General features: G+C 33.9%; 1 long non-coding RNA gene across 3 annotated transcripts; it reads right to left on the bottom strand.

Moving 5' to 3' along the window:
- Nucleotides 1-863: 863 nt before the first annotated feature.
- On the bottom strand, nt 864-5,815 carry LOC141689494 (uncharacterized). 3 transcript variants are annotated; one of them, XR_012562401.1, is made up of 7 exons: nt 5,687-5,815; nt 2,880-3,023; nt 2,539-2,766; nt 2,345-2,464; nt 1,786-1,915; nt 1,508-1,628; nt 864-1,399 (listed from the first exon to the last, which is right to left on the bottom strand). It is a non-coding gene; the product is annotated as an uncharacterized LOC141689494 (long non-coding RNA). The 3 variants fall into 3 exon arrangements; XR_012562399.1 differs by having other exon boundaries at nt 865-1,399; nt 1,508-1,915; XR_012562400.1 differs by lacking the exon at nt 864-1,399 and having other exon boundaries at nt 1,425-1,915.
- Between the last annotated feature and the right edge of the window lie 18,244 nt (nt 5,816-24,059).

Here is a 24,059-nt window from a genome sequence, read left to right as displayed (position 1 = left end):
AGCTTGGGATGCGATAAAAACTATGTGTCTAGGGGCCGATAAGGTGAAGAAGGCAAAAGCTTAAACTCTTAGAGCTGAGGTTGAGTCGATGACCGTGAAAGAAACAGAGCAACTTGATGATTTTTGTGCGAGGTTAAGTGGCGTGGTGACGAACATTCGAGCACTGGGTGAAGTAGTCGAAGAAACATACGTGGTTAAGAAGATGCTGCAAGCAGTACCCATTGTAGTACCCACAAAATTCTTACAGATTGCCTCAGCCATTGAACAATTCGGAAATCTGGATACTCACTAGTACAAACTGGACTTTTAGGTTCGGTCAAAACAACACTAAGGCGTCGGTCAAGTGGCGAAGTAAGTGTGGGAGACGCTATAGGTATGGACCTACAGCGTCGGTTAAACGAGCGACACACAAACATTAATTGCGTCGGTTAAGCGACACACGTCATAGGGTCATAAACCGACGCTGTAGGTTAACTTATAGCGTCTCTATTATATATATAACCAACGCTATTTGTTGCATTGATATGCGTCGGTTGGACAAAATGCCGACGTTCTTGGTTTAATTAATTGTGTCGATCATCTCAAATGCCGACGCTGTTGGTTCTCACCTGTTGTGTCGGTTGATTAAAATGCCGATGCATCAGGTTTTCATGATATACGTCGTGCTATTTAACCGACGCTATTTCTTCTCACCAAATGCATCAATTAGCAGAAATGCCGACACATTTGCTTCTCATCAGTAGCGTCGGTTAGCTAGAATGCCGACGCTTTTTGTCACAAAAAATTTAATTTTTCCTGTTTTCCATTGATATTTTATATATTTTCTATAAACATGTTCCATTATACAATTAATACTAATATCCCAAAAATACAGTACAACAGAAAATTAAATTGTACAACTTAAAAATTATATATTACAATAAATTTAGAAAATTTAATTATACAAATCTTGGAAGAAAAGTATATATACAATTACACATACCATCATACTCTTTCTATTATGGTTCCCTTACAGATAAAATAACACATACTGTGTCTCCCCTAACAAGTACTTTAAAATTTTCAAGTCCTCTTTTTCTTTTTGTAAATCGAGATCGCAAAACCACATCTTGTCTTTTGACACGAACATGAGATGCTTTTAAATGCTTGACCATCTGTTCTCATTTTTCTTTGAAATGTTCAAAAAATAATAAATTCACAATCATGCAAATTATAACCAACATGAAGATTATATATTTTAAATAAATGTTTGAAATAACAAGGTAAGAAATGGTTTTATGCTTCTCCACATATATACTTTACTTGTGTTTTCCTAGATCCACCGGAGGATATGCTACTCTAATATTGGATTCCACATACCATTTACTTTTGTACAAACTTTAACCACATTCTCTACTTCCTGCATACAAGGAAGAAAAAAGACAATATAAAGAGATCATCTATTGATACTTGTGAGTAAAACTCAGAAACAATATCTCTGTAAAGAAACATAAGGTCACATCCTTACAGATAATAAAATTTGCTAGTAACACTTGTTTCCCCTCTCAAACAACTAGATCACCTTATTCCAAGTTTTTTATACACTTTGCAAAGAAATGTGATAAAGACGCATGCAAGCCTGATATCCCCTGACATAAATGATCATTTAAACGTTCAAGACAGAAAACTGAAAACTATGCGCCTCATTTTTAGATTAAATCAAAATAGCTTATTCTATTATCTTGGAAGGACAAGCAATGCATGAACACATGACAACATAAAATGGAGTTCTTCGGGAGTATGAACCTCATCAACAGTGGTTGAACTTTGAAGCCTCTTGAGGGCAGTATCAGTAAGAGAGCAAGCACGACGGTACAAAGAATACGCCTCGGCTCTCTTTCCAGCCAAATTGTAAGATTTAGCCAAGTAGAAAACCCTATACCAATTGAAAAGGAAACCATTTATACAGATAAACAGCTAACAGAACTCTTACCATTTAGAATATACTCATTTTTGAAACATCAATAGTGAATATAATTAGTTAGGTCTTCTCAAATCTCAAAATGCTGGATATCGGTCTATAGTAAATATATAGAAAGCTCAATATTTATATGGAAGATTGAAGTACTGAACCACAACCTATACTTTATCAGGATACAGTTCTTACCTGGTCTAAATGAAGTTACTAGTTAATAGTTTCTACTTTTCAGATTTCATAGTTTAATTAAGTAGGTCTCCATGTAAAAAGAGGCCAACTAGTCATGACAAAAGATACTAATATTGTATGTTACTGAAAGATGGGGCTTATAACACTATAGGTTTATCCTTTTGCTAATAGACATAATGTTACATAGACTAAACCAACCTTTCTGCTCGGAAAATTGAACTCTTGATTTCACATTCTTCCACAAATGCCACTTCTTCTGGTTTTCTATCTCTTCAATAACTAAGTCAGAAAGGTCAGCCGTATTCTGCCATTCAACTCCTGGAACAATTACTCATGAGAAGATAAGTTACTAAAAGTATGCTGAAATCTTACTAACACGCCAAAAATAATACCTGAACTGCAGTTTTAATCAAGTATCTTGTCTTATTATTATAACCAAACTTCCTTAAGACGGTCCAGATTGTCTCAAGACACCCTTTTTCTATAAAAAGGGCATGGAGAAAAAGAAAACCTGTCAGTGTAAGTTCAAGTTCATTGACAACCTCAGGTACTTTCTCTTCGACTACTTTCTTGACACCAAATATTTCAGCAGGCTGTAAGGGGGCATTGAAGCACTTAACCTGTACAGTATACATTATAATCTGGTCAATACAGACATTACTAAAAGTCGATAGCTGGTGGTAAAAAATACTAATGATCTGTTTTTATTGTGTTGGGAATAATCTAAATCAACCTGAAATTCATTCAACTCTGCATCATTTAAGGCATCATCTTCATCACCGTCGCAGAGAATGAATATTCTTTTTAAGGCTCTTACACATCAGGGTTTCAAGGTCTTTGTTTCTTGATCAAACAACGGTGATGTTGGATGAAGTACCTACAAACATGCAAGTAACCTAACATTACATCCTGCGTTTTATACAACCTCTGTATAACAATTTTTAATAGAAGAAGGAAGATAGCCTGGGTCACTTCCCAAAATGGCAGGAAGTAAAGTTCCTTACACCAAATGTCATTAGCTACTTCTTAATAGGACCAGAGCCCGGACATCATTAACAACAGTAAAACAAGATGGCTTAAATCTTGAAGGAGAAGGAGGATCACTATAAGTCTATAACACTTTTACTTAATTTGAGTAAAATTAATTTAATTTTACATAGAATATCTATTTATTTAATTTTAATTTTATCAACGGTAATATTGTGATACCCATATGTAACATTTGGCAATTCTAAAGCAGAGACCATGGATGGGTAAAAGTTAAAAATAGTAATACTAATTGATGGTAAGCAGTAGTTTTTCTAAAATGAAAATAAATGGGGCACTGGAAAAGAAACATACAACATAGAAAAGAAACAACACATACACTCTAAATTAAAAAAATATACCAGAAAAGAAACCTCTCTTTCTGTTAATACAAAGAGCACTAACTTGATTCATAGAGTCTAAAGAAGCAATAAATTAGATCAGTCATTATAAATATTAGTTTCTTCTTATGCATCCCTTCTGGTTCTCCTGATTCTTTCCATTGTTATTGGCGTTGACTTATTAAATGCCATATGAGAATAATGATAATCAATTTGTATACAGAACTGCAGACATGGGTGCAAGGAAATCCCAGAAGGCAAATTAAATAGATACTATTTGGATGTGACGACCACTAGCAGGACTTAAATCACCTAGATATGTCCTAGGTAATGATGTGATACAACTTACACCCTGAACAAACTCCTATTTTTCCTTTTTCCAAGTCACCTGCCAAAGTGGCAAAATAGAGAAAAAATAAATGAAAACAGAAGAAATGACCTGTATTAATTAAATGAGCAACACTACTCTTAGAGCTGTTGTTTCCTCTGTGCTCTTAAATTTAAGAAGTCAGCCTTAAAAGCAATACGCCAAAAAGGGCAATATTACAAGAAAGGTTGTGTCATGGCATATCAAGTCACCCCTTAAAAAACCTAACTTGGATCAACTTTAAAATTGGAATCAATATCAATAATTAACTAATAGGTATCAACCTTAAGTTCTCTTAATAGTTAATGTTGCAACTTTTGACATATCGTAGATTTTATTGGTAAGGTATATACATCAGATTGTTGGAACCATTATTCTCCACAGAGTATACATTTGCCCTAATATACCAGAGATTAATCATAACTCTACAAAATTAGATAAGATTCATGCGAGCCTGCATCAGGGGACACTTGAACATAGAACCATTGTTTGGTGGCTATATCATAAGCTATAAAAAAGTCCTTAAGTTTAGGACAACGAACATATATAACCCGGTCTGCAAGTGTTACTGGATCAAAATAAGAAAACAACAGAGTACTTATTCATGCCGTTAGATAGGGCCTACTGGCCATTGAAGAATATACATATATGGCTGATAAAGCACCGTATGGGGATGAAGCTAGCGAAGCAAAGGAGAACAGGGCAGGGTTCGAAGCTAAGAACGGAAGCGTGATCCCTAAGAAAAAGAAACTTGTCAAGACAATGACGGCTGAGAAAATAGCTCACTCTTTTGATTCAAACACGAAAACCAAAAACAATAACACTACCAAGAAGGCCGGTCCTGATGCAGATGCTTCCTCTGATTAGCCAACCTACCTGCCTTTATGCGTGTGTATTATATTATACGCCCTAGGTTGCTCTGTTGAATGCATCTGTTGATCCATCAGAGGCGCGCGTGCTCACAAACACATCTTGGTCGTAAACTATTGAATAATTGTATCGTAATTATTGTTCATGATCAATAAATTTGAATCTTTCTTTGCTTATCTTGTAGAATTAAGCTCCTTAATAAATGTCACCCCCCAAAAAATAAAGATTACAGCATATTGGTAAAAGATTAGAAAAAATGCAGAAAGTAACTATACAAAGAAGCTCCTTGTGCATGTACTATTAGTGAATATATTATATATCAAAACTCAAAACATCTACCAACTAATACAATCCTGTTTCTTATGACTTTATTTCAAAAAATTTACTATTAGGCACTGTCTACAGGTTTATAAAGATAGCTTATTGAGTAAGTAAAGGAAAAATATTCTAATTATAAAACACCAAGATAGGAACACTGAAGTACACATTGTTCTGTCCCTGGTTCAATAATTTATTCATAATTTCAAAAATAATACATTGAATAGAAAAATGCATTTTACCATAAAGACGAAAACAGAGCATACATTATATTCACTGGAAAAACTACTACCTAGTAACCAATTACAAAAAAACAAACAAACGAAAAATCAAATAACAATCAGGTAGGGTTTCAACTTTCAAGCCAAGAACATAATGTGTTTCCGACAAAGAAAAAACATGTGAAGACGATGAATGCTAAGAAAACGCAATAGAATGGCAGGCTATAATCAGGTTACAGAACGGCATTAGAAAGCATCAAACAGAAAGATCAATAAAAATCAATCAGGTAAGAAGAAGAGCAAGTCTCATGAAATTCAAATTTTTTTTTTCTCATGAGACTTTTATCAAACAGTTTGCAGTTACATAGATACATACGACTCTCTATTGTAAATTTACCCGAAGTTCGTTCTGTTTTAAGGAGTGATCGCCTCTGTCCCCGTTGGATAGGGTATCGAATTCGCAGCACAATAGAGTATCGAGGAATAGAGATAACTCGGTATGTCCGTTTGGGTGCTTGTATCTCTCCAAGATATTGATATTGATTTTTTGTCTCATGGTATTGTTTTTGTTTTATATATAAATAAAATTTTCTATTTTAAATTGTTCTCTATTTGTTCTTAAAAAAAATTGTTCTCTATTTCGAATATAATATACACATATATATTTTATTTTAAATTATTTTCTATTTCAACTAAAAATTGTTTTCTATTTTAAATATAATATGCATATATGTGTTAAATTTTAAATTGGTTCTATTTCAAATAAAAATTGTTTTCTATTTCAAATATAATATGCACACATGTGTTCTATTTTAAATTTTTTTATATTTCAAATATAATATGCAGATATGTGCTTTATTTTAAATATAATAAATATGACCAAACTCACTATCAACCAAAATTTTATTGTTTCTTCTTTTATAAATATTATTTATTAGTTTCTTTGTAATACGTTAGTTATTTTCAATTTTTGTTTTTCAAAATATTTTTCAAATACTCGATCCCTTGGAGCTTAATTATCGCACAATACTTATAAATATTTGTTCTCTTTACAATTATATGATTAATTGTCATTATTGTTATTTATTTTGCTTATTCGATAAATATCAACATTTTTTTGTATATTATACTCGCTTAGTAGTAATTTTGTATTTGTTTTTCAAACCAAAATATATTATAATTAATGTAGGTAAAAATGAAAATTTTGATTCATGTTAATTAAAAAAATTTAATATGGAAGATTTTTTAAAAAAAGACACTTATTATGGAATTTGCCATAATTAGTGCATGCATTATCCACTCTTAACTCCTAAGTTTATTTATATAAAATTAAAATTTCAATTAATTTTTAAAATTTGAAAAATAATATTTCAAATCTACTAATTATTAATATTTAAATTAATTAGTTAATTTATTATTAAAATTGTTCAGTGAAATATCAATTCTTTGGTAATAATAAAATTATTTTATTTAATTTCTTTTATATTTTAAAAGAATTTAGAGTTCAGTATATTCTACATATTTAATTTCCTACTATTTTTAATGATTTTAATAATTTTATACTATTATTTAAATTTTTTGTTAAAATTATTTTAAAAAAATCACAACCTATAACATCGGCATTCAGAAGACGATGCTTTAAACCAAATCTACAGCGTCGGCAATTAAACGCCGACGCTTCAAACCAAATTTGTAGCGTCGACATTTACAAGCCGACGCTTTAAACCAAACCTATAGCGTCGGCATTTTAAATACCGATGCAGTACGTAGAAGCTATAGCATCGGCATTATAAAAACCGACGCTATATAGGATTTTAGGCGTCGACGTTTTAATGCCCGACACTACAGATTGTCAAAAGGGTCGGTTGTATCAAAGTCCGACGCAACAGATCATGCACAAATACCTTAAGGCGTCGGTTAAAGTTACAACCGATGCTTGAAGTGTGTTTAATCATCGGTTCTATATTCAACCGATGAAAAAAGTGCGATACAGAAGGACCTTTCTGTACTAGTGACTATGTCTATAGAAGAAATAATGGGTTTACTCATGGCCCATGAAGAGAGACTGAGGGGACAGACAGAGACCAATGGAGGACAAAACTGTTATTTAGTGAGGAACAATGAGCAAAGCGAGAAGCCAGTGAAGGACAATTGTTGTTGTCACGAGAAGAGTGGCTGAGAAAGGTGAATAAAGGAGTGACTCGAAATAATGGTGATAAAGACTATGCACATGGACCACATGATAGAAGTAAAGTGAGGTGCTTCAATTGCCACGTCTATGGACATTATGCAGCGGAGTGCCGAAAACCAAAGCGAGAAAAGGAACAGAAAGATGAAGTGAACCTATCTTAGATGGTTGATGATGAACCTGCACTTCTTGTACTTGAGTATGGAGGCAATGGGAAAGGCATGGTGCTGCTAAATGAAGATGACTTCAGTCCCAAAATAAAAGCAAATACTAGCAACTCAACTGGAGAGTCAAACATTTGGTATTTACATAATGGGGCTAACAACCATATGTATGGACAGCGATCAAAATTCAGAAATTTGGATGAAGGAGTAACTAGCAAGGTGAGATTCGGGGATGGATCTACAGTGGATATAAAGGGAAGAGGGACTGTGTATTTTACTTGCAAAAATTGAGAGGAATGAGCCTTAAAAGAGGTATATTTTATTCCTATACTTTGCAATAACATTACAAGTTTAGGCCAATTTTCTAAAAATGTAAACAAAGTAATCTTGAATGGTGAGTACCTGTTGGTGCATGATATAAATGGCATGTTGTATATGAAAGTAAAGAAAACTTGTAATCATTTATATAAGATAATTATTTAGGATTGTACAGGTGCATGCTTGTTATCAAAAATGGAAGAAAATTCATGGCTCTGGCATTTGCGTCTATGGCACGTGAATTTCCAAGCAATGAGCCTTTTGTCCAGGAGTAAAATGGTGCAAGGCCTACCAGACCTTGTTTTGCCAAAAGAAACGTGCAATGGTTGCTTGCTTTCAAAACAGGCACGATGACCATTTCCTTGTAAGACTGGATTTTCTGCTGTAAGACGTCTAGAGTTGATCCACGGGGTACGTTATTGTGTATATTCCTTGTATTTAATTAATTAATAGGGTAGTTTAAAATAGTACTATATAGCACTAATATTAATGTATAAATTTTAGGGAATATCATATCTTACTTGAAAGTCATGGAAAGTAAAAAAGGTACGCAAGAGAAAGATCACATACAATAGAATTTCACCGGTAATTAAAATATGAGGTACAAAAACTAAATGAACCTTCATCAGGATTATTAAATTTGGCAAGAGGCCCTAAACGAGCAGCTAAGACATATATTGTCTACGTCATAAATGGGTTCAGATTCCACACAAAGAAAAGAGATGTGAACTGTACTACACAAAATGTGGTTATCATTTTGACAACCCTAACCACCAGTTTTGCGAGTTTTAAGGATAAAAATCCAATAGTAAGGGATGTTACTTACTATGGAGCAATCGAAGAAATTATTGAAGTAGACTATTGGGGAGCAATTACGGTAGTTCTATTCGAGTGTTGTTTGTATGAAAAAGATATTGACTGTTATGGGCTTACACACGTCAATTTCACTAAAAAGGTTCAAAAGGATGATATGTATGTTCTAGCTACCCCAGTACAACAAGTTTTCTATATTCAGGACTGCATTTAATTTTTTTTGCATTTTGTTGTAAAGAAATTACCGAAGGAGTACCATGATATAGGCATAGATGCTGATATCCTTGAATATGTTTGTGAACCCACTATGTATGATACAGAAGTCAATATTGAATTGCAGAATTAGAATGATGATGTTAGTCGGTGTAGGGATGATATTGCGGGTGAAATGTGCCTTCAATTGTCTAGTGGAGATGAAGCAGATGTTGAAATTTTCAAACGATGGCTTTGTGAGTTTTTTGTTTTTTTAGTCAATTTCCTTTCTTGTAATGCAGTAAGTACTTCCCCTACTTGTAACTGATTAATGCTAATTTGTTGTAATTTATTCGGTACCATTTAATAATATGCTTGTATAATTAATCCCCAAATTTGTTAACAGTTTCATTACTTGTTAATTTTTATTGTTAATATATTAGTTATAACTTGCTTGTTAATTTTTAGCGTTAATATATTAGTTGTAATTTACTTATTAATTTTTAACGTTAACATATTAGTTATAATTTACTTATTAAGTTTAAGCGGTAATATATTAGTTATAGTTCAGTTACTTGTTAATTTTTACCTTCTTATATTGGTAAAATGTGTGGACTAATGAATTTTTCATGTTTTTGTTATTCTGAGGAAATGGCAGATAATTATTTTTTTCTCAGTTTTTACCATAAGGGAGAATTTTTTTAAAAAAAAGTATTCACGTGGAAGCTACATCACTATTGCTCAAGCTGTTGACCCTGATTGATTCTCCTACTCGGTTATCATGAAATATGTTAAAGATAATATCGGGTATAGTGAAATTGGAGGCGTATATGTAAAGAAACAAAGTGGTGGCTGGAAATTAATCGTTACTAACGCAGAAGCGATTAGTCTTGGAGAAGGTATGAAAAATGATTATTTCCTAGATCTATATGTTGACAGGGTTGTTGAAAAAGCTATTAAGCCTGCAAGTCAGACCCAACCCCATGTAATCGTAAGACCAAGGACAAGCTTTTTTGAAGGTAAAGTTGGCTACATTTTGTAATTACTGTTGTGTGAGATTGACATAATTTTTAATGTTTTTTCGTAATTACTGTTGTATGTAGGTGTTGATTTCCAGTTGAAAAGAAACTTTGTGACGGTTCAAGAAGTTAAACAACAAAAACTAGATAAAAAGAAGTTGGCCAAGGATGCATATGAGCAGGAAAAAAAAACGATTGAAAATGTACCTGATCAGCAGATTAACAAAAAAAGAAATAGAAGAAGTGATAATGAGAAAAAAATTGCAAGTGAGTTGACGGAGAAAAAGAATGCAACTGAAAAGGAGAACAATAACGCAACTGATAATGAGCCCCAGCAGAAAAAGAATCCAAGTGAAAAGGAGATGCCGGTTCCAAGTGGCAAAGAGAAAGCAACTAGCAAGGTATAATTTTGGTTATGTCCGTTTAATAAAATCAAATGGTATCACACATATTTTTGAGTTTATAATTAGTGGCTTTAATGCAGGCCAAGGTTGTAGATTATTAATTGAAGAGAAGGGTAAGAGCCGAAGAAAATCAGAGAGAAAGAGAAAAGTTGAAACTGAAGGCGTAGGCAGCTGAGTTGGTTGAAGCTACATAATCCATGAAAAAATTAAGAAAAAAGGTTGTAGAGGTATGGTCTGATCTGGAATTGGAATTTGATAGGCCGTGTGTTTGTGGACATGATAGTTTAAGTGAAAAGGAAGACGTACATGTTATTCTTTCCGGTGTATGACATTGTTATTTTTAAAAATAATATCATAAGATCACTTCTCTTTTGTGTTTTGACCATATTTTTTATTTTATAGCGTAAAAGGAGAGTTGAGAAGGGAAAGGATATCACGGTCAAACAAACGATGCGTTCATTAGTTAATAATGCTCAAAAGGTATATTTCTAAATTTATTGTAACTTCACGATTTTTCCCCTGGGATTGTAGTTTGAGGTTATCTATTTTTTTTGTATATTTGCAAGGCTACTAATGGGGTGAGATCACCACCTACGTCCTTAAAACCAGTTGGCCGCCATCCAACCCCTCCACTACCTGTTGATCTCACCAAGCTAGAAAGGGTTCCTAACAACCAAGGAATTGGTACTATGGATTCATACTTGGAAATTCAAAAATAGATAAGGGAAATGCAAAACACACATGACAAGCATGCCAGGACTACTAATTTGGAGGCTCATCATCAGAACTTTGTACCCCTGACGGAGACATTGGAGACAGGTAACTTGTTGTCATCTTAAGTAATGGTTTCACTCAAGATGAATCCACTAATTTGTGTCTAATTTCATGTAGGTAAAAGTAGTACTAAAAATCAAAGGCGTAGAGGACCTGCAAAGATGAATCATGTCTTCACACGAAAGCTCGAAGATAGGCCAATTATCTGCTTAAATTCTGAATTTCAACCTTACTCAAAGAAAGATAAAGTAGTTAATGAATTGAGCAGAATTTTGGGGATGATAGCAAGGTTATATATTCTACTGAATTTTGTTAATTGGTCTAGAGTTCCAGAGGAGGAAAAAAATGGCTGGTAGGAATATGTGAAGGTAAAAAGCACTATTTTTGTTTTTTAATTTATTTTGTTAAATTTTCACTATATTTTTAAATTGAACTAGTTGTTAATTGTTTAGTATATACTTAATTAACAATTTTAATCAATTATTTCACTAGAAAAAGTACATTATTCCAGAGGAAGGGAAAGATTGGGTATTGAAGAAGCTGAATGACAACTGGAGGGTATACAAAAGCCGTGTTAAGTCATGATGCTTTAAGAAGTTTGACAATGATAGGGACCGTATAAAAAACAAGCCTGCAAACATTCAATTGGAACAGTTCATGGTAATTCTCAAGTACTGGAGTGACAAAGCTGTGCAAGACAAAGTTGAAAAAAATGTAGCAAACCGGAAAAAGGTGACTGATACGCACAATGTTGGTCGTACTACACCATAAAATGCCTACTGTAACACCAAAAAAACATTGCATTAGGGGGTAAATATGTTGCTCTTGCCCCACTTTTAAGCTAAGATAACATTTTCTTAAAGATAGGTTTTTCCATGTTGTCTTAGGGGTCTAAGGTAACATCTTTGGTGCCTAAGCCAACATCGTATTTTAACTTGTTTATATGTTTCCTTAGCTTGCTAATGCAACATAATGAGAGATCAGTTATAACTTGTTTTTTTATGTTACCTTAGAGTTCTAAAATGTTTTAAAAAAAGTGGGACCCACATTGGGGCCCATAGGGGGCCCACCGTGGGGCCCATGGTGGGCTCCACAGTGGGCCCCCTGTGGGCCCCAATGTGTTCCCACATCCGGCCCATTTTGTAGCCCACTGAAGTTGGTACTATTTTTAACAACGACAACATTTAAAGTATCTAGTGCAACATTTCAGGGTAGCTAGTGCAACGTTTACAGTAGCTAAGGCAACATTTTTATGGTAAAAACAGGAAAAAAGGTACACAGAAATTACGAATTGGCAAAATAACCATCATCCAACAACAAAGCAATTCACCAGATCATTATATATTCATCAACAATACTGGACCAAACAATCTTTGGACTTAAATAAAGTTCGAATAAACATATATACTTAAACCAACTTCTTACCCCCAGTACTTAGATTAGTCTATATCATACTTAAAAGTAGTAGCAAAAGACCTTTAAGCCAAGACACATGCATAGACATCGCAGTGTCATACTAGAAGCTAATGCTGCCGGTCATAGGCGTACCATTATTATCGCTTGAAAAAGCTAAACACAGATCCTCAATGTCGACAGTGATATTTGGGTTTGCTTCTGCAAGTTTTTTAAGTACCAATGCCATGTTCTATTGCATTTTCCTGTTCACCTGGTCATCCACTTCGGCTTGTACTTGCCTCACCTTCTGTTGAACTTCATCAGCAAGGCTTTGCCTTATCTTGGTTATCATCTCTTGCATGTAGGTGTCTGTGGGAGCAGTTGAGCTGGTAATTTGTGAAGGCTTTCCACATCTCCCTAAGAGCCAAGTCGGGCCGTGTGATTTTCCATCTGTAAGCAGTTCACTTACATTATCTCCAGTGCTGAGCTTTTTGCTAATTTTTTCCTAAAAATAAAGCCACATGAATAAATGAGATTAAATATGAAATACAAAAGCCATCTTTTCGTCAATTACAGATAACTGATTATTAAATAAAATACTTACAAGTTTGGATTTCATAATTGCAGGATCGATCTTGTACTCACGGTTGTCACTTCGCTCCCGGGTTTCAAAATAAACCTCAGCATCACAAGGTGCAGAGCTATCTGGTGCCTTTTTTTCTAGTAAAAAATAAGGTACATGTCATGTTACAAAGACAATATTTATCTGAATAGAGATGCACATTATAAAGATAATTATTCATGTAAAAAAAGTGAGTACTATCCACAAAATCACATAAATAAATCAAACATGATTTATGTTTTTGTAAGAAAATAAACAGTGAGTACTTCGAAGGATAATTATTCCTGATAAATATTTTATGCACTACAAAATCAGATAAATCATTATAAGGATAATTATTCATGTAAAAACAGTGAGTACTATCTGAATAAAGAATGAACATAGTGCGGTCAGTTCATTAATAATTAAAAATAAATCAAATACCATCTTGTTTCGAACTTGTGCAAAGCTTTTCGGACCAGCAGTGTGAGTGTCGAGATATGATTTATGACTCACCGCATTTTTCTTAGCTCTCGCCTACAAAAGACATGAAAATAAATATACCGAGATGATTATCAATGCTTAAAATTATAAGTTGTATACCTGAACAGAATCATCATTCCAGTACTCTTAGAGCATTTTGAACCTCTCCAAAGGAATATCATTCATCAGGAATAATATACCGATCCTTAAAAATTAACGAGTTCAATATTTATACGGAATTTAGTTTAAGTCTAGTATGTCAACATAAAATGTTTTAGAAGATATCCAAGTAGATTATTGGTCATAAAGGGCATAAAATACCTTCACAGAATTTCATAAGTTTTTTTCAAGTTTTCAAGAACATGAGGCCAAGTAACATACGTAAGAGACACACACAACTTTGCAAGTGTTCCTAAGAAGTTACTTAGTTCTCATAATACACCATCACTATCTGCAATAGGCTGGAAAAACTCGTTCGCTTGAATGACAATTCTCTTGTCATAACTTCTCGTATGAACTCTATCTATTTTTGTTTTTCCTCTGAGCCTTTTAGGAGCTACAATTGATTAAAACGTACATAAAATGTCATAAGAAAAAGCACAGTACACGCAGTTGTAATATAATCACGAGAATTTTTTTAGTTAATCCACTATTTGGTTCTAGAATACAGTAGTAGTATATTGCTATTAATTTGTAATATTCCCTGATGATTAGCGAAACAGAGTAAGTGTTTGTTAAGTCTAATTACCAAGCTTAGTTTTAATTAACATAGTACTCATAAAATCCCAATTCAACTACAAATAAGCGTCAAGCATTTTGTGATTATCCATAAAATCAAGTTTCACGAGACTGAACCCAACTATTAGTACTATATCATAATAATCTCACCAAAAACTTAGAGGTTCAGTATATAAATATAGTACTCATTTTTTTATGTGATGTGATTTATGTACAAGATGTGCTTATATATGCAAGATAAAGTCCAGTTTATATGGTTAAGGGAAAAATATTATGCGCAGTAATAAAGTCCAGTTTATATGTTTAAGGGAAAAATCAGAGTAAACGCAGTTGTATTAAACTTATATATGCAAGATGTGCTGACCTGCTTCACCACCTTCTTCAATATCTTGCAAGGCATTTTCCTCTACAACTCTATTATACCTTGCATTTGCGGCAGCTACAATAGTTTTTTTACATTGGCATTTCCTCATAGCAATAAATGCAGCCATTGAACCATTTCCATCGTCTGCTTGTGGTAACTCAATGTTAGGTACCGCAGAGTTTGTATCTTGTACAGGTAGACATGTCTCTTTCTGGCTTGCTTCCTCAATTATTGGCTCGTGAACGTGTTGTTGCCCCACGTCCCATAAGAAGCTTTTTTTCACCCGCTTTCTTGGTTCTCTGCAACATATCTTGCTTTAGTACTAGAATATTATTGTATTAGTTCTCTACAAATTATGCTTTAAATTTGACAAACCTTCAACGGAGTAACTGATACATCACCATCACTACCATTGTCCTTTCCTGGATCATAATCATGATCACTTAAGTCCTGCAGCATCTCTTTTCATTGTTTTTCTTCTGGACATAAGGTCTAAGTCCAACAAATAATGTAGATAAATTTAGAGCCATATAAACTTCAGTATTCCTCTCAACTCTTATAGCTCTTTGAATTTCATACTCTGTTAGAGGCGGTGGAGGAGGTAGGATGGTAGACTGCATGATGAATATACATGGCATAATTTAAAATTATCTAGAAAACATATACAAAATTTAAAATTCAACCAATAAAAACTTACAGCAGAATGTGCCTGAGGTGGTGGAGGGGGTGGAGGGGGTAGGATAGTACCCTGTATGAGAAGACATCTAACCTATAGGTCATTTTATCCCATGTTTTCATCTTGATGTGGTTGACTCTGCAAATTCAATTTCCTCTTAGCAGTTCCAGACTTGTTTCTCACAGTTGCATCATTATCTTGTTTCAGGTTGTTCAATCGCGGAGACTTGCGAGTAACTACCTGAGCCATATCCACTTCCACTGTTTTTTTGTTCCTTTGCTTTTGTTGTAGTTGATGAGTCGTAAAAAAACGTGCGCTTGACTTGTTTTTTCTAAAAAAAATATAATGGCAGTTACTAAGAAGGGATACATAAAAATATAAGTCCAATTTACAAAAGAATTCGAAGGAGTACCTTCGAGTATATTATGCCTTGGCCTCATGATAACATGGGGCAACATTTGCTTAACTGGCTCAATCTTGTTATCAATAATGTTGTCCATGTAAAAGTGAATATGGTCACCACTATTAACTTCTCCAATTAGTGTAAACATGTCGGAATCATTTGTTACCAATTTCCAGTCTCCCAACTTATCTTGGATATAAATTCCTCCAATTTATGAGTAATGAAGATCGTCTTTGACATGCCCCAATAGGACATTATAAGAAAACTTATCAAGAAAGACACCCCTTATAAGAAACCCTTTCCCACCAGCATATCTTGTTCTTTAAAATTCTCCCCGGTGGTGGATTGTGATATGAAATCCTCCAATCCTATGAAAAAACAAGTTGAGTTTCTGGCAATTCTTGCAAGTAATGAACAATAAAATAAGAAGCAAAAAATGTAATTAAATGCATTACATTAAAATGTAATTAAATAAACAAGAAAATAAGAAGCAAAAATGTAATAAGATATATGAACACAATGACATATAATATACGACAACAGGCACAGTAAAATACAATACAAACACAATGACAGATAATATGCGGCAACAATCGCAGTAAAATTACAATACGAACATAATTACTAGAAAAAACAAGTTAAGTTTATATAAATTAAAGAGCAGCATAAAAAGATGAATGTACTCAGTTCACTAAGTGAAAATTTAGGATATTACAATAAAAGTACAATGATAAGTTCACTGAATGAGTAATTAGGCAGGTTCATTCACTTCTTCTGGCTCGATGGGGACTTGTCTTTTTGGGACATCATCCCTGCACCAACTAGCTTCATCAATCTGACTTTCAAGGTGTATATCATGTAAAATAGTATCATCTTGGCCTTCATTTGCATTCTCATTTTAAACATCACACCAGTCCCGTGGTAGGTGCTTGATAACATTATACAACATCTTATCAGCCGGGTCTTCTATGTAGAAAATATGTTGTACTTATGAAGCCAATACGTAAGGATCTGACTGTTGGCATAATTTATTAAAATTAACCCTAGTCAGCCCATACACATCATTTTCTTCTTGATACCAACAACACTTAAATACGACAACTGAAAATTCACCCCAGTAGTCGACTTCTACTATCTCATCAATTGCTCCATAATAATTGACATTGCCAACTGTTGAGTTCTCGTCTTTTGAACTAGCAAAACTTGTAGTCAAAGCCGTCAAAAAAACACCATTGTTCTGTGTTTTACATTTGGCATCTTTGTTCTTTGAATGGAATCTATATTCATTGATTACATCTCCACTGTACTCCTTAGCTGCTCTATTAGGCCCCATCACAAGCACTTGGAACAGAACGCTAGTTCTACAATAAGTAAAATAAAGAATACGTAAATACTTACTCAATTAAAGACACTATCTCTTTATTTCCGCAGTTAAATAAAATGTAGCGATGAATTTCCATCGATTGAAATTCTTTCAAATGAATTGATTTTCCATATTTATTTCTTCTTGTACCAATATGGTACTCTAATTTTTCTGGACAACTTCCAAATTTAGCAGGCTTCGCAATTTTTGATCCCGAATCGCCACCCAAGAATCTTGAGCAAAATGTCAAGGCTTCTTCCTCCAGGTAACCCTAAGCGATATATCCCTCTGGTTTCCTTCCGTTTCATACATAAGACTTTAATTTGCATAAATAGCGCTCAATAGGAAACATGGAGCGAACGTGTGCCGGTCTACCATATTGCACTTCACTGCATAAGTGAACCAGCAAATGTACCATTATGTCGAAGATGGCATTCACAAATATATTCTCAAATTGACAAAGGATTTCCACAATTTCTTGTTGTAGCTTTCGAAGTTCATTCAAGTCGATAACTTTGCTCCAAATACCTCTCAAAAATGCCCCTAGTCTGATAAAAACTGTCGCAACTTTAGGTTTTAGTGATTTTTTCACCGCAAACTGTAGCAAATAGTGCAAGAGAAAGTGAGCATCATGGCTTTTATAGCCAGAGATTTCCTCTCTTTCGTATGTACATATCGACTGATATTTGATGCACTACCATATGGCAATTTTGCATTTTTTAGTACTGCGTAAAACAAATCTTTCTTTTTACTTCTCATATCAAATACGGCATCCCTAATTTCAAGATGTTTCCCATCAAGTGATCGAACAGGATGGAGGGCCTTCCTAATGCCAAGTTCTTGTAAATCTAAACGTGCATTCACATGGTCCTTTGTTTTGTAAGCCATATTTAGCAGAGTGTCAGAAATGTTGTCACAAACATTTTTCTCAATATGCATTACGTCAAGGTTGTGTTGATGCAAATTATGACTTTAATATGGTAAATTGAAAAAAATTGACTTTTTCTTAAAGGGGGAATCAACCTTCTTCACCTTCTCTCGTCCTGGTTCCTTCTTCCTTTTTCCAAACTGATTTTGGAAATTAGACAACAAATCTTCTATGTCTGTTCCCGACAGAATTGCAGGGGGTTGTTCCATTTCTATTTGTCCGTTGAACCTTTTTTTGTCAAACCTCCACTTATGATCGGGATCAAGAAACTTCCTATGATTCATATAGCACATCTTTTTACTATATTTTAGGTACATGGAAGATGTCTCATAATTACAAATGGGGCACCCTAAGTAACCCTTCGTGCTCCATCCCGATAACATCGCATATCCCGGGAAATTGCTAATTGTCCAGAGAATACTTGCACGTAAGATAAAGGTCTAATCAGTAAAGGCATCATAGGTTTATATTCCTTCATTCCATAATTCTGTCAACTCAGCCACTAGAGGTTACATATAGACATCGATACTATTTTTAGGAGAATCTGGACCAGAAATAAGAGTTGACAAAATGAGATTTTCTGGCTTCATACACAACTAGGGTGGAAGGTTGTAATTGACAAAAACAATTGGCCAAGTATTGTGATTTGTATTCATGGTACGAAAAAGGTTAAAACCGTCACCTGCTAATCCTAGCCTGATGTTTCTATTTTCTGACGCGAAATGGGGATATCTCGCATCCATTGTTTTCCAAGCTTTAGCATCAGCGAGATGTCTAAGTTTCCCATCCCTTTGACGTCCAACTGCGTGCCATACCATAAGTTCCGAAAAATCTTTACACATAAAGAGTCGTTGCAGCCTTGGCTTTAGTGGAAAATACCGCATCACATTCGGCGGGACTTTTTGATTCACCTTCTCCGGATTGCTGTTTGAAGTGCCTTTCTTCTCGCATACAATCCATCTTGAAAGGCCGCAAGTTTTGCAAGAGTCCTCTTTTTCATCTTCACCCCAATACAACATACAATGGTTAGGGCATGCGTGTATTTTTTTATAATCGAGCCCTAACTCTTTAATCACGTTCATTACAGCATCCGAAGACAATGGTACGTTTTCCTCTGGAAATGCATCTCGGTTTAGCTCTAGTATATCCCCGAATCCTGACTCCATAATTCCGTGAACATATTTTCAGCAATAAAGTCGGACAATAAAACTTAATCGTGAGAATTTTTTACAGCCTGGATATAAAGGTTGTTTTCCCTCCTTATAAAATCTTTTAGAATCAACATTTGGTCCATTTGGTCCAACATCTCATCTAAATTATCTCCAAAATGTAGATTATTCTCCCAGTCCATATCTTCATCTTCACTACCGTTATTTGGACTTAAAATATGTGAAACTTCTACAATCCAGTTCACATATTATGGGTAAAGACCACTACATATGAGATGATCGTAGATAAATTCTCGACACTGCCACTTATTATTTTTACAATTCCGGCATGGGCATGTCATTTCATCACCTACTACCAATTTGGGGAAGACATTATCCAAAAATGCATTAACCCCTTTCCTATATCCTTGACTATGCTTTGGAAGGTATATCCAAATATTTTCATCCTCGTCCATTAGTACAATTAAGAAGCATGATAATATTATACTAAAAGGGTAAGAAAGGCACCAAAGTAGCCTAATTCACGTACAAAGACTAGTGAGCTAAAAGAACTACATTTAATATATATTCCTTAATATCTAACTTAACTAGATTACTAATAACATTGATACAAGACCAAAAAAGCAGGCATGTATCACATCACATATCGATACTTATCAATTAACAGGCATTGTATCACAGAATAGTATGAACATATGGTGTCCATACTTTATACACAACAACATAAACAATATATGTACTTATGGTCACGCCCCCGAGTCTAACCCCCTCTCTTCTCTCGTTTTCAACAACAATAAATAATAATGTTCAATAATTATTGCATGCAATTCGTGAATGCTCCCACAATACTTTTTTCAATTTCTGCCTAATCCTTCATTTACTTGTAACTTGTAAACTTTAGTAGTACACTAGTAATACTTAGGGGCCTGAGTGCTAATAAAAGGAATTACCAGAGCAAAGAAAAGTGCAAAAATAGTAATCACAAACAGATAAATACAACCATATATATAGAATAAACAGATGTTGCCTCCACTTATTTAAAACAGATAAATATAACTATTCTGGTTTTAAAACAGATATGCCTATTATAGAGAGTAACAGCCCTTCATGGTTGACAAAAAAACACATAACATATAACAAAAAAAACACCCAATAATAAATACTTCATAATATTCATATATACCAAAACGACTGAACAAAAAACACAGAAATTCATAACATTATACAAATACGCATATAACCCAATACCCCCGAATCGATAACATATAACAAAAACAATCAAATAGTAAACACCCAATAGTAACATATAACAAATACGCATAACATATAACATATAACTTGCAAATACGCATAACATTCAATAGCCCCAAATCGATATCCCTAACATTCATTCATAACAAATATGCATAACCTGAAGTAACAAAGGTTTAATACCTGCAAATCGAAGTTCGACCCGACTGAACAAGCACCAACCCGACTGAATAAGCTCCAACCCGACTGAACAAGCTCCAAACCCTAATTTAAATCAAAACGAGAGACTAATTAATTAAAATATAAAAAGAATAAATTAAACAAAAAGCCCTAATTTCAGAAACCCCTAATTTAAAAAACCGCAATTTGAAGAACCCAACGCCTCAATCGTTAATTTGTCTCCATCACATATTTAAAAAACCCTAATTTGAAGAACCCAGAGCCTCAATCGTTAATAGTTAAATCGTTGATTTCACTACACCATATATGACCCATCGCAATCCCCTCTGAGAAATGTTACCCGAATATGTTACCCTAGCTATGCTACTTATGCTCTATTATAACATGGTATTTTTTATCTTACCTTAGCCAAAAACACAATGTTACATTAGCTATAAAGTGTTGCAGCTTGCCACATATTTGTAAAAGTGTTAGCTTAGAGTACCAAAATATAAATATAAAATATTACTTTAAATTAATTTTACAAGAATGTTATTATTAACACCCATATATAACTTCTAAAGATATATAATATGAAATATTTTAAATATACGATTTATATTTGTAGTAAAATATATGTAAGTAATTAATTTTTTATTAAATTAACTTTTTAACCTTTTATTATAAAAATACTAATAAAATAATAAAAATAAATATATAAAATATAGGAACATTTGGACAGAGTGGCAAGTTATTTTTGGGAAGAGAAGCGGTAAAATTATTGGGCTCTAGTCGCCCAATATTTCAGACGATTAAAATTTTTTCGGACACACTCATATACTCTCTCTCGCTGACTGACTTTCTTACAATTCACACACTCAAACTCTCTCTCTCGCTCACCTATCTCTCTCTCGTTAACCTCTCTCTCTCTCTCGCTAAACTCTCTCTATCAATATCAATCCCGCTGAACTTTATCCTTCACTCGCCCCCATTATCAATCGATGGTAAGTAAATTGAGATTTTCTTTTCTAATTAGGGTTTAATTGTATTGGGGATCGAGGCTTCGGTGCTTCAATTAGGACTTTTAAACTTCAATTATTTATCTAAACGCTCTCTATCTCTTTGATTTTAAAGGCTCGTGTTTGGGTTTGTAGTTGAAGGCATTTTTTAAGCTACTTTTTCATTACAACTTTGTTTTATTTGGGTTTTGTGTGCTTGTGCGCATGCAATTGTGTGTTTAGTTTCTCTCTCTCTCGCTATCTCTCTCTCTCCGTCTCTCTCCATCTCTCTCTTCGTCTCTCTATCTCTATCTCTCTCTGTCTTTCTCTCTCTCTGACTCTGTCTCTCTCTGTCTCTTCCGTTCTCTCTATGTCTCTCTTTCTCTCTCTCTCTCCGTCTATGTCTCTCTCCCTCTCTCGCTCTATGCTATTTATTGTGTGCTTGTGTGTATGTTTATGTATATGTTTGCGGTTGCGCATTTTTGTATTTTTTGTGGATTTAATCAGGACTTTGGTTCTTCATATAAATTTTAATTAGGGTTTTAAATATTTACATATAATTTGGGTTGTCTTTTTCTTTCTTGCTTTTTATAATTTTTTAGAATTAATAGTTTTGTATAGTGACACGGATAGATTGATTCGATATTGTAGTGGTGGTTTACCAAGGGAGCCTATGCGAATAAGTGTGACGCTTCCAAGCTCAGTTGATTTAGATGCCTATGCCTCTAAACAGTGGGAGGTACAAGTATTTTCTTTTAGTTCTTGTTTCCTGCTTCAGTTATACGTTGATGTAATAAGTTTCAGCGAAATGTCTTAAGAGCTTCGAAATAGTGTATGGCTTGCTATGCACGTTATATATGGTCTCAGTATATTTTAACTTCTTAAAAGCATTCTCATTACATGTCCACGTCTGCCTCCCACCCTCTACTACTCATCTTTATCCCCAAATTTAATTAGGTTTTGTTTCGTTGCTTGTCCTGTTTAATTGAGTATTCATTCTTATTGTATGGCAATGCATGTTAGATGATCCTGTTATGTGGGGTTTTCAAGGTTTTCCCACTAGTGATGCCGCTTTTGCATGCTGGGTACTTGCTGCCCGTGACATCTGTTTCAATAATATGTTGCTCTCTTATTTTTTCATACTTGGTCTATACATTAAATATGTTCCTCTACAACTAAAGTTTTTTTAATTGAATACATTCCTGAAATAATAAATTCCCAGGGAAATGCATACCCATATCAAGGGGTGGTGGAATTTATCAGGAACATATGAATGAAGCTCTTGATCGATTAAGTGATGGAGAATGGGTATTTTACTTGATCACCTTTCACCTTATTTGTGTGCTTACTCAGTTTGACATTGTCTTTTATCTTTTTGACAAACTACGACTGTTTAAGATATCGCCTCTCATTTCTTTTTCTAATACTGTGCTGCTTTATCATCATTACATTTTCCATTATCTTATTTATAAGCCATGTCATTGAATGGTACTTCATGTATGGATAATTACTATTTGATTCTCACTGTGCTTGCTCAACTTGTAATGGTTATACAGATATTCCAGCACTTTCCGGTTTCTTACTTATTCCTTAAATAAAATTATGTATATATTATATAGAATGCAATTGTTGTATAAAGTACAAAGTTAGATGCCTAAAACTAATATCATATTTAGTAAAATTAAAAAATAGAAGCAATGTCATAAGTCCAGTTTGGGAAATAGCTACACTATAAGATTTTCAGGCTCCCACAACTATTTTTCCCGGTCGTATGGTATATAAAATTTCTGTTGACTATCGAGGAGCCGTGTGATTGATTTCAGACAACGGTGCCATTAACCGTTATAAGAAAGGATTAACATAACTGTTTTAGCTGCTTGTTGGAATGTATTTTTTACAACTTTTTATTATGAACAATCTTTGTTGGAAGAAGCTACATGCAATAGTTTGTCCATAATACATAACGGTTTTAAACAGTCAAGCTAGAGTAAGAAAAATCAACCGTATATCTTTTTCAAACGATCGTTAATCCGAGATTGTGTTGTTTGAAAGCTTGATTACAACATTTAACTCGAAAAACTGTTATATGAGTTTGTTTTAGACAGCAGTTTGAACTTTTAGTGTTGTAAAACAAGGATGGAAACAATGTTGTTTTAAAAGCTTATACCATTGTCTTTAAACAATGTTGTAGTTAATTACTGTCTTGAAGCTCTTTAGACAATATTTTCAGTTTAACTCTCTTGTTGTGTAATTCTGCAATCAACACTTTTAACCTTTCACAGTTATATGAAGTGCTTGACAAAATGGTTAACCTGTTTTTGCAAATTTGATCATCTTAATCAACTGTTATGAAAATGTTATATTGTTGAA

Source organism: Apium graveolens, chromosome 10 (genome assembly GCF_009905375.1).
Source record: "Apium graveolens cultivar Ventura chromosome 10, ASM990537v1, whole genome shotgun sequence".
In the NCBI taxonomy this organism is placed as follows: Eukaryota; Viridiplantae; Streptophyta; class Magnoliopsida; order Apiales; family Apiaceae; genus Apium; species Apium graveolens.
Note: the sequence above shows the minus strand (reverse complement) of the source record. Positions and strands in the feature narration are given on the sequence as shown.